Raw genomic sequence first — 12185 nt, 5'->3', positions numbered from 1 at the left:
GTATGAAATATTGGGCAGACAGTAGCGGCACCTTCCCAACCATGTCACCATGCACAGTCAACCTTCCCCTTCATTGTGAGTGATTGCAGCAATGATTCAGTGCCAATTTACATGAGGCTGCACCTGTGTGCTTCTAGCAGTGCTATTGGATTCTAATATGCTAACGGCACACTCATGCACCGTGAGAGTTTTTCAATTGCTTCAGTTGGAACTCTGCTCTGCCACAGTTTGGGGATCATTCATTATGATCAGCATCCTAGATTTGTATAGATACACAGCATGACCTGTAGTAGTGGAAAGAAGAACAAACATTGGTCAATTTGACTGGTATTAATGGTATTTATTCTGAATATAGTCACCCTCCTGGGGTGGTGGACACATTACCAAGCAGGCATGTTTGCCTCTTGCTCATGCCATGCATCAAATATAGCGGACTGTTGTTCATATGGCTATGACATCATTGGTGGAAACTTGGAACTTTGCACATTTGTAAGCGATGAGCTTCTGAGAATCACAAACAGCCTGCCTGTTGATTCTGTGGAAGCTGTTACTGTTGCGGAACACGTGCTTGCATGCTTTTGGAGGCCTACATGATAACAAATGATATCTTCTGCTGGACTAAGACTGCATATCTGCCAGCCGCAGTTGATGTGGACCTCACTGTGTTGCAGTACCCCAGAAGGTGTGTGCTAGCCTCCCCTGTGTTTGGAAGCCCATGAAAAAGACTAACCTTGGGTGTCAGATCACCCTGAAACCAGAACAGCTGGGATTCTTGTTTTCAACGTCGACCCGCTGCGAACGGTGACTTAAGCTTGTTCTACACATAGTAAACTATCAGTACCCTTTGACACTGGCTTTGGCATCCATTGTTCCTCAAAATGCGGTTTGCCTATTCGACTCCATTTGCCTCCGCACCACACCAGCTGATGCTAGTCGTTGCTTCGGCTCAAACGAACAAAGCATTGCTGCCTCGCTTGCTTGAGTCTCCATGTGGAGCATGAGTGTTGTCATTGCCATGCCTGTAAGTTGATCAACCCAACCCCGAACAATGACCTCCGATCCTCTGCGTAGAATCGACTCACCTAGGCATCCTGGAAACAGGTTATTTGAGACTGCATCCACCTTCCTTCAACCCCTGACTCCATGCCAGTTTGCGGCTGGACCACCAAGCCTGCCGCATCGTCTCACTGTAAAGAACCTACGATCAATGCAGAGAAACCTGGCTTGGGACTGTTGGATCACCAAGACGTTTCTAAAGGTATTATTGACTGGTATATGCCAACCTGGTTCATCTTTTGGTGCTAGAGGTTGGATAGGTCATTTCAACCATGTATGCATACTCAAGCACATATCCTTTGAACATTGGGGTCTTTGATGGACTTCTATCCCTGTCTCATTTACCAGAGTGATGCATCTATTATATCTTTGCATATTCTGTGTCCTTTCTACAGGTGTGGGTTATTACAGTGTTTTCTAGTAAGTTATTATTTTACATGGTGTTTGATCAAAGTATATATTTTTATCAAACCTTGATTTTGGACTGTTATACTTTGCTGTTTGCGTTGCTACTGAACAACATTCACACCCCTCTTAAGAGTACAGCCTTTCCTCGGCCCATGTTACCAAACAAGCAAAGGAGTTATATCTCTTAACTGTGCATGTTTTACTTTCATGATTGTGTTGGCTCTTGGTTTGCTATTCATCCTTGTACTCTGAGCAGAAGTAAATTTGTCACAGTTGCCTGTCAGTTTACTTGGTATGGTGCACAGTGATGGATATGAGGGGTGTCAGTGACATGAGGTGACCCGCATGCTGTGCTGCATACAACCTATTCACAGTTTCTGGTTCCATGCCCACCTTGGCAGGCACACATGTCCAATTAAGACCCCAAGGACTGTGTACCACCTATCACACACATGGTGCTCCTTGGCCTTCGGATGCTAGGTCACTCGAAGATGCATCCTCTGCTTCCAATAGGCCCTGTTACACTGGTCATCTTGCTGCACATCTCCTCAGACTCAGGTGGAAGGCCACTAGTGTCAGGTGTGCCCCTGCAAAAACATGTTGCTAAGGTGTCATGCTTGGCTATTTTGTACCAATTACACCAGATCCATGTTGGTGGAAATTTCCGGTGTTGCTTACAATGGTTTCTTGATGGATGGGTCATCCCATTACTTGTAGACCAGCACCCACCGGCGTATGGGCTTGCAGGCATGAATATTTCACATTTTAGTCTGCAGTGTGTGGCTATGATTGGCATATTAGCAGGCATGGTGTGTGTTGCGTTGCTCTGTCTATGCTCATATTTGGCAGATAGATGGCAGATTGATTTCTGATAGATTACCAGTGGTTGGGTGTGGTCTCCATGCTTCCTGCTGCACTCTGAAGGAGGTTGGGCGTATCTAAGTGAACTAGGAGCAAACTACGGTGGGCACCTGTCCACTGACCTTTACCATATAGCAAGTACTCAAATGTCATCACAAATGTAGATGTTGCATTATGGATTTGAAACTGCAGTCCAACTATGAAGGGGGCACATTGCAGTGCTTGATAATTGGAAATCAAATTAGGATGGTGTGAAAAAGCCAATGCACACTAGCGCTTGCATAGTTGCACCCCTAGCAACCTCTCCCTCTGAAACCTCTCATAAGTATCTTTATTATTTTGTAACGCTGCAGGGGTTCACTTCCACATGTTACTATCACCCTGCATTATTTGTAATACAACAGAGAGAGTTATTTCATGTCAATGTGGCAGAGGCAGAGCTGCAATAAAGTAATTCTGAACCGACACCTATGGTGCCTCCCAGGTGTGGGGCTGCAACAAGTCAACCTCGGGCAGATTAATAGCAGCACTTGAGACGATCATTTTGACCTTTCATTTAATGAAACTCACTACAATAAATGTGATGCGTAAGAAAATGTCAATTTGCTCGGTGCAGCGTGAATCTTTGTGCCAGTGCTGTTGCCAACAGCATTGTGAACCAAGGGTTAAAATGTTGGCAACATACTTATCAAATATGGGTCGATTTCATGGAAACGGGATAATAACTCGACCTTAAATAAATGCAGAATGCACCCGTGATCTAATATCGCATTTTATTTGTAGATTGAGCAGTGCAGAACTCTACAGCGGTTACGTAAAATGTATGATTAATACAAGAGCGTGTCTTTATTTTGCACTGCTCGGTAACATGTGCATGCGGCCCAGTGGAACCAAAAATCAATGTGCTCTAACTATGGTCTGCAAATTACGTAGTTCTTTAAATGTCTATACTGCATAACTCTTGCTCTTAGAAACCATTTAAGTCAGAACTCGGGAGAACACATTTCTGCCTCTTGATGGTTACTATCCACTGATTGATGACTACTATTATCTTCATTCCCATGTTGGCTTTCAGCTGAGACAAGAATGGAGCTTGGTTAATCAGTCTTGTGGCAGAAACCCCTCGGACCATGTGTGGAAAGGGACGCTTTGCTTTAATGCAGTACTTATTACAGTATCCAGCTCCTTGTGTTAAAGCTTCGCCTGCACACAAATAGAAAAACACATTTCTGCAAGAAATGATCAACACACTTGTATTGATATTTCATGGTCTTTTGTTTGCTGTAAGAGACATAAGACGCAGGAGGTAAAGCTTGTGGAGTGCATGCTCTTGCACTCTGTGTGCCGCAAAATGTGTTGCAGCTAAAAGCAAATGCGGTTCGTGATTATTAGAGCATGCATTTATAGATTGCCAGCAATGTGCTTTGAACATTTCATTCATTCTGGTCCTTATCATCGGGGCACTGGGTGGATGCGCTATATTAGTAGCTATCTTACCCAGTTTGAGCTTCGATGGACCGTTTTCAGACAGTGCTGGGTACCGAGGACGGGATGTATGGTCAGTGCACTGCACACTTCCTCTTCTTGCCTCTATGTTGTTACTGCCACCCTTCAGAGTGCACTAAGAGCGGTGCTGAACATCAGCATGGACAAAACCAGCAACATAATCATCCTTGCTGCACATCATTGTCCCCGTCTTGAAGACTGGAGCCACTGGCAGCCCAAGCCCCAGAGATGTGAGGCACGACTGACTGTCTAGTAATTATGTTGCTGCAACCCGGTGCAAGCAGTGATGGCTGTAGATGAAGCAGAGCTGCTAATATAAAGCTGGAGAGCTGCACCAAAAGACTTCTGCGAGGTCGTAGAGGCGAGAGCCCGACCTTTCTTCATGCTCCATGGACCATCAACCATCAAACGGATATGGGTAGGTGCACCTGACTGGTGAGAGCAGAAGGTGATCTAGAAAGGAAATAGTCAAAGGTAAACTGGAACACTCTCCAAAGTTACTATGTTAGGCAATATAAAATAAGTTCAACCCCATCATAACTGTATGGGAACTAGAATTTGTTTTACTGCAAATTAATATTAAGGGCCTAATTTACAAAGCGTTTTCAATGGCAATGCGCCATTGTAAAACGCTTTTGTAAATCAGGCCAAGTTCAGACTTAAGCTCACCCTTAGATATATTTGTTGGTAGTCAACATATTCTGCAATTGACTCACACTGATGAATTATGGAGCTGCAAAATAACTAAAGCTGCTGTACTACAACATGGCAAACAAGCAAAGACAATGGAAACATGTCTACCTTTTATTTATTAATTTAATGTTTATTTTATTTAATTATATGCAGGAGGAACAATGCTCTTTTGATCACAAAAGAAATCAGATTGGGCAGGAAGCAGTGAGGGGAGTAAATGGAATAGTCACTGGGGCAATACTTAAGTCGACATGCATAGATTGAGGGGGGATGAGATATACCAATGGGTACTCCCAAATTTTTTGTTATCGGGGGGTCTGATCTGTGAACAGGGAGATTCTTGAGAGACAAGGAAACGCGACAGATTGACTACCCCTCTCTCTTAGGTCTTTCGACAACACAGGTAGAGGTGCTAAAGTACTATCACATCAATATATAGTGAATACTTTTTGCAAAAAAACGTTTATGCAAGGAAAAAATGTTTCTTCCACAGACTGTTACTTTATAAAGATATAAATCATTTTAATAATTGGTTAAAAACCACATGTTGTTCTATATAAAAATTGTGTGGGCTTTTTCATACATCACTCATACCTTTCATGACTATTCATACATACTGTGACTTGAGGGTTTAACAATTTAAATTTTGTTTTGGCATATTAGTTGTTAATAATATACATGACATCAGAAAAAACATTTTGTTTTTCTATAAGTCGACATATGTTTCGGCCCTTTGTACTAGTACCGCCGTTGTCTGCGGTGGTCTAAGAAATTGTTATTGGGCCATCTTCAGGACAATGATAATTTTTTTGAAGCTGCACATCTTCACCTCTTTTTCTTTTCCATATGAAAAGCCAAATCTAAAAACATAAACAATACTTATGTTACATTGTTGAACGGTCTGTACTCTTTTAGTTGTTGTTAAGGTAATGGCCAAATTACTTTACCAAGAACGAGGCACCTAAGTTGTAGGGTATCTTCTATTTTACCCCTTGTCAGGAGCCCTATTGAAAGGGAACATTTGTGGGGAGAATTACTACCCTGCATGTGTACTTGTGTCAACAAATGAGAAGGAGAAAATTTCGTTTTAAATTTCGGAAAGAAACTTACAATAGACTTCTTGGTGTAGGTGAATCTTCAGTATTCTCTACTTCTGTGCCACTTGATGGATTCACTTTCAATAGGGCTCCTGACAAGGGGTAAAATAGAAGATACCCTACAACTTTAGCTCCGTGGTCCAGAATAAAATATTTTGACCACAGGTAGGTGCCTCGTTCTTGGTAAAGTAATTTGGCCATTTTTTCCTTGCATAAACGTTTTTTTGCAAAAAGTATTCACTATATATTGATGTGATAGTACTTTAGCACCTATACCTGTGTTGTCGAAAGACCTAAGAGAGAGGGGTAGTCAATCTGTCGCGTTTCCTTGTCTGCATAGATTGAGGACAACCAACATTGAACATTTGTAAGTGCAGGTAGGCGGTACAGCGAGTTGTGCTTGGGATATAACCATGATGGGTGAAGTGCTACAGTGGATGCAGGGGAAGTGAGGGACAGAGGCAGGTCAGAGGCGAGGAAAACATGTTAGCTAGCAGGCAGAGGGGAGGTAGGTTAAGAGGTTAACTCGGAGGCGAGGAGGTATGATTTTAGTTTGGTTTTTAACAAATCAGTGTGGACTGTTCCTTGGATGTCCAGGGGAAGAGAATTCCATGCAAGTGGAGCAAGTTGAGAGAAAGAGAGAAAGAGCAGAAACAAGAGGAAGCTCAGGGATGGAGTGGAGCCACAAGGGTAGTCGAGGAGGCAGAGCAGAGATTACGAGAAGGCTTGTTGAGTTGGGTAGAGGAGGATAGATACAGTGGTACCTTACCATGGACAGATTTGTGAAACAGGAGAAGAAATTTAAATCTGGTCCTGTTTTGTATCGTAAGCCATCCCGCCTTCTGACGGTACAAGGATGTATCTGTGAAGTGAGGGAGTTCAGAGAAAGTCCTGGTAGAGAAACACATTATCTCATTGAGGGGACAGAATGCATAGTTCGGAAACCAAAGAGGATGCAGGCACAGCAGTCCAGTTTAGAGAAGACAAGGGTGGTTAAGAGATGCTTGGCTGTGTTGAAAGGAAGGAGGTGCATGATATTACAAATATGTTGGTGGTTGAGGTGAGCTTATCTTCCAGTTTTGGAGATGAAAGTAGGGAAGGTGTGAGAAGGGTCACATATGATGCTGAAGTTTCTAGCTGAAGATGAGTAGGGGAGAGTGTCAGGTAGAAACTGGATAGGCAGAGGAAGAGATGAGAGCTTTTGGCCGGGACAAAGAGATCCTCTGTTTTAGTAGAGTTTAACATCAGAGAGTGCACATCTATCCAATATTTAATGGCAGAGAGACAGTTGAAGATTTTGATAGGGAGATCAGAGGTGAGTCAGGAAAAGAGGCAAATATTTGGATGTCATCCAGGTTGGAGTGATAACCCAAAGGAGGAGGTTAGTGCCTCAATAGCAGAGGTGTAGAGTGTAAAGAGGCGCTGACCCAAGACAGAGCCCTGCGGAACACCAACAGTTAGAGGAATGAGTTGAGAAGTGTTGTTGCTCCAGGAGACAGATAATTGGCAAGGTGCAAGGTTGGATTGAATCCAGGCAAGGGCTTCAGCATGAATCCCATGAAGAAAGAGAGTATTAAGGAGGTCAGAGTGATTAACAATGTCAAATGAACAGACAGTTCAAGGAGAATTACGATAGAGGGATAGGTTGCAGTGCTTAATGGATGTGATGTAGTTGGACACATTAACAAAAGCAGTTTCCGTGGAGAGACAGGAGTGGAACCCTGCTTGTAGGTTGTCTCGAAGGTTGTGGATGGCAAAGAAATGGGTAAGACGGTTGAACACAACCCTTTCAAGCACATTAGAGTAGTGCAGAAGGAGAGACACAGGGCAAAGGTTAGCCTTTAGGTTTGGGTCAGCCCCTTGCTTTTTTAGGAGAGGGATTACCATGTTTTTTTGTAAATAGAGGAAAAGCAAGCAGAGTCTAAGGACATGTTGAAGAGTTCAGCGAGGTGAGAGTCCACTAAAGGGGCCATAGGTTTGACTAGCTGAGGAGCAAGAGGTTCTGAGGGGGCACAAGAGGGGTTAGCCTTCATCAGTGGAGGTAGTACTTAATCAATATTAGTGTGACTACAGTGGGAGATAGAGGCAGAGGATGATGGTAGGGTAGGCAGAGTGTTAAATGTAGGAGGAGGGAGTGTGAGGAAGGCCAGGAGAGACTGTCCAATTTTGTAAAGATTTGCAGCAAAGTAGTCAGCTAGGTCATTAGATGAGAGAGTGGAGTTGACAGCCATAGACTTAGGAGGTTCGATGAGTGAATTTAGGGTGCCCTGTAGCCGGGGTGGATGTCAATGAGGGTTGGGTAGAATTCTTTTTTTCGCTCTATCAAGAGTGGATTTGAGAGAGTTCAGGGAAGAGAGGTAGAGTTGCAGGTCCTCATTAGAGTGGGTATGCCTCCATTTGCACAGCAGCCAATGTATCTCTGTGTGGAGAGAGCATATGAATTGGGGACCCATTGTTGAGGATGCTGAGACTTAGGGGTAAAGGTAAGCAGTGGGAAGTGAGAGAAGAATAAGCCATATGGTAGAGATTGGAAGCTGGAGAAGGCAGTGTTGGTGGAAGATGCATCGGTGTGAAGGAGGAGAGTGATAACTTCAGGTCAGAGAGAAAGGTGGTAATGGCGGTAGGTTTGCATTTCCTATGAGTTATAGGAGAAGCAAGTGGTGAGGAAAGGTCAGAAGGTGGGAAGGAGATGGTAATGGAAACAATTCAGGGATCGGATATGGAAGGTATGATGGTAGTATTTGTGGCTGAGAGAGAGATGCAAATGAATACGAGATTCAAAGAGTTACCCCCTGTGCTGGTAGGTAGGTTATGGATAGAGTGAAGAGTGGTCACTAAGAAAAGACTGAAGTTCAGATTTCTGACAGATGGTTGAAGAGAGAAGGCTAAAGTCACCTAAGAGAATGATGTGATGTTTAGTGGCAAGAGAATCGAGTAGTTGCCCCAGATCATCAAAGAAAAGTCCAATGCGACCACAATGGAGATAAATGGAGATAGATGCCCTTTATATAGGCATTGGATACAAATCCCTCTGAACCAAGAGAGTTGAGCACCTTGTGCTGGCCTAGCTGTACACGATGAACCTGCGTGTCCCCAGCTACCAGATGGCCTTGCTTTATGTGGTTGACCTGCAACCGGACGTGACAGCGGCAATGTTCTATGAGAAGTTCAGACCGGCCGTACCCATACTCTCCATGCATGTCTGCAGGGACATGATCACTCACTGCTCCCTGGGTTACGCCCAAAGTCAACTTTCAGCAGCTTTCTTCCCCTCCCGCCCCCCAACCCCACTTACCTTCTGCTCCTTTATTCAGGAGCAAAGCCGCTGGTGTCCGCTCCCGATGGCCGTCATGGAAAGGGAAAACGGACTACGTTTTCCCTTTCCCGGCGGCCATTTTCTTGGTCGTTTCTTTTTGTTTTGTTTCTCTGTCACAAAACGCTGCAGCGTTTCGGGACAGAAAAAAAATGCTTTTAATGCCCTGGTCACGCATATATTGCGGGCCTGGGTACTAATAGCAATATGCCCCTCACAGCAGGGGCATTACCTGAGTCAGTAATGCCCCGCCACTCGGGGCATATTGCTTAAATGTGATGTAGTAGCTCACGCAAAACTTTACACTTATCAGCTGTTACTTGTTTGAGATCCTGCCAACTGATCCCAGAAGTGACATATTCTGACTTCACAGCCTGTGGGATGGGTCTGAATAGAAGTTATTTAATCATGAGGACAGGATATGTACAATTTGACATGCATAGGGCTGATTGGATTTTAAAAATGAAACTCTGCACAGCTACAAATCTTTGGCTCGCCTCAAATTAGAGCATAACAAGCTGGGTACATTTAGTACCATATTCGGATACGATTCCATTGTAATCTCCTCCCCACGAGGGACGTTTAGGACCTAGAGGTTTAATAGCAAAATATTGCATTTACTATTGACGATGCCATAACGTTAATGAAATTGAAACTTGGCAACATGTATTTGTCTATTGGCCTTCTCTTACCTTTTATCATTTGCTTTATTTTAGGCAGTTTGTACATAGTGCTAATTTATTGGTATTGAAAGGCTAGTTGAGGCTGCTAAGGTAGGATCAACCTAACAAATTCTATATTGATTTTATGGTGCTTTTACATTTTTCTTTCTCCGTACTGATGAATTTTATACAAAAATAAAATGATATATATGATTGTACCTTTTCTTTTAATCGTTTTATTGTGAGTTTCTGTGTTGATATAAATATTGTCAAGGTTGAATTGTTTTAACCATATACAATAAAAAAAGACATGTATCGCGCCAATCAAAAACGGATGCTCAAACGCTGTGTGCATCTTCTACTTTTTGCATAGCAAAAGGTCCATTATCTTGTTTGGCAAATCCCTTGAACTTACACTACATGGTGGTTAGCGTCACTGTCAACATTTCTGTCAATTTATCAAGGTTTGATTCTTAATCTGTACATGTATCCTCTCTATTTCTCCTTGGTATCTGCAGGGCTCATTTAAAAAACAGCAGAACCTAACCACCATGGTAATCACCGGATTTGTTGTGTGTCATGGTGCACTTGTGAATATGCTGTTGTGTTGCGCAGATTCACCATGGTGGAAACTTAAGCCAAATTATTGTCAAACTAACAGGGATCGAAATAATGATTTACAGAGGGCCATGAGTCTGCCTCTATATATCGACAACTATCCATTAAGCTGGAAAATGATGAGCTACTACTAAAGCCTGCCATGAAGCGCACTTCCGCGTGAGCTGCAAAGCAACCTTTTGGCCATCGTATGTTTCCTGCAATGTTTAGATGTCCTAATGCCTATTTTACACAGTGGTGAAAATGTACGGAAAGAAGTAGTGGAACTATGTTCCCTGCTGGCCTCCCCCGCTTTTCCAAACCCCATTGCTACGCCCCCTCCCAAACACAATCCAAACCCCCAGACGCACCTGGTGTTTAGGGTGAATATAAACATGCCTAGGCCAGTATTTGGGAACGTGTAAAAGCAGTAGTCGAAGTGGGTGGGAGCGGTGCTCCTTTACATTTTGTAAAACCATTCTGGTTTGCTTTTAAAATAAAAGTATAGGAATAGTAAAAAAAAAACAAAAAGTAGAGGAGCAACGCTCCCACCCACTTCGACCACTGCCTTTACACCCAAACACAGGCCTAGGCATGTTTATATAGCACAGGTTGCCAGAGGGGTTACAGGCAGCAGCGTTGCGCTATGCATCAGGTTCTTCTAGCAGCTAAATATCCCCCATTAATGTCTTGTTCAAATATTTGTACTGTTTTAGGATAGGCTAATTAATAACCACATAGTTTTTACATGAATACATGTAAAATATGCATGTAGTTACTTTCAGTTCCCAACCCATTTAGCGGTTTCATCTGTGCAGATAGTACGTGTTTCTAATTTGGGATCCGTTGCATCTGGGTGGGATGCTTAAATATCTTGTTTTGCACTCTGCCTGGTTACAACGAACTACTCCTTTAAGAGAATCTATATCAGGTGCCTGGAGGTGCAGAGCGCCTGCGTGGACTCCTGTGGAGAGTCCAGTCTCTCTCCAGTCACATGACAGGAGACGCCGGAGGAAGGCAAGATGATGCAGAAGGGATAAAAAGATGAAAACATGGCAAAAGAGGAGCTGTGGACATCTAATGGTGGAGTGGAAGAGGGTCGGAGCTTACGAAGCTGCCGACAGAGGGAGGCATGTCTTCATAAGGCGCTCCCTGTTCAAGATCCATGAGGAGGTCTGATAGAAAAACAGCATCAGGTAACACATTTACTCTCCGATCTTATTATTGCACCGTGGACTGCAAATGTACACTGATAGCCATCTCGTCCCAATGAGGGCTAATTGTCCCTCTCTGCTAGAAGACATTAGAATGCTGCAGAAATAGGAGGGAGAGCAGTAGCGCCCCCCCTCCCGCAACCTACAACATATATAATTTTCAAACAGTAAAAGTGTTTGGGCCTCATTACGACCCTGGCGTTAACCAATGGCGCTATTAGCGAGACGAGTTGGCAGAGTGGGGTGAGTGGGTTAGTCCCATTGAGGAGAGAAGTGCTTCTGATTTAATCAGAAACAACAATGTGGCACCGGTAAATCCACTTACAAACATGCCCCTACTTCCTCTCGTTTGGGGTGAAAAATATTTGTTAAGGTGATAATACAAAATCAAGATGATACGGGCATGTGTATAAGCCCAGGGACTGTGGCAGAAGACGCACTAACATTTTGTAGAGGCATGGAAACAACCCTAGAACAACATCCACTTGGTAAAAATCTGCAAACACAGAATGGCCTGAAGGAGGGAAGGGAGGCCCTCTTATCTAAAACAAAGGAAACTGAGGAGTTTGATCAAAGGAGGTGCATGCTGAAGTACCCGGCATGGGGACCAATAACTGCGCGTTTTCAGAAAAATAACTGATTTACGACATTTACAACATCAACAGCAACATCAAACTACAGGAGTCAAGGATTTGATTGATGCAGAGCTTCTGGAGGGAGCAGAGGAAACTGAAGAGGGCACACCTGTTGTGAACTCTGTGATGAAGCAGGGTCTCCT

This window comes from Ambystoma mexicanum, chromosome 12 (genome assembly GCF_040938575.1).
Source record: "Ambystoma mexicanum isolate Mex_15411 chromosome 12, UKY_AmexF1_1, whole genome shotgun sequence".
Classification (NCBI taxonomy): Eukaryota; Metazoa; Chordata; class Amphibia; order Caudata; family Ambystomatidae; genus Ambystoma; species Ambystoma mexicanum.
Note: the sequence above shows the minus strand (reverse complement) of the source record.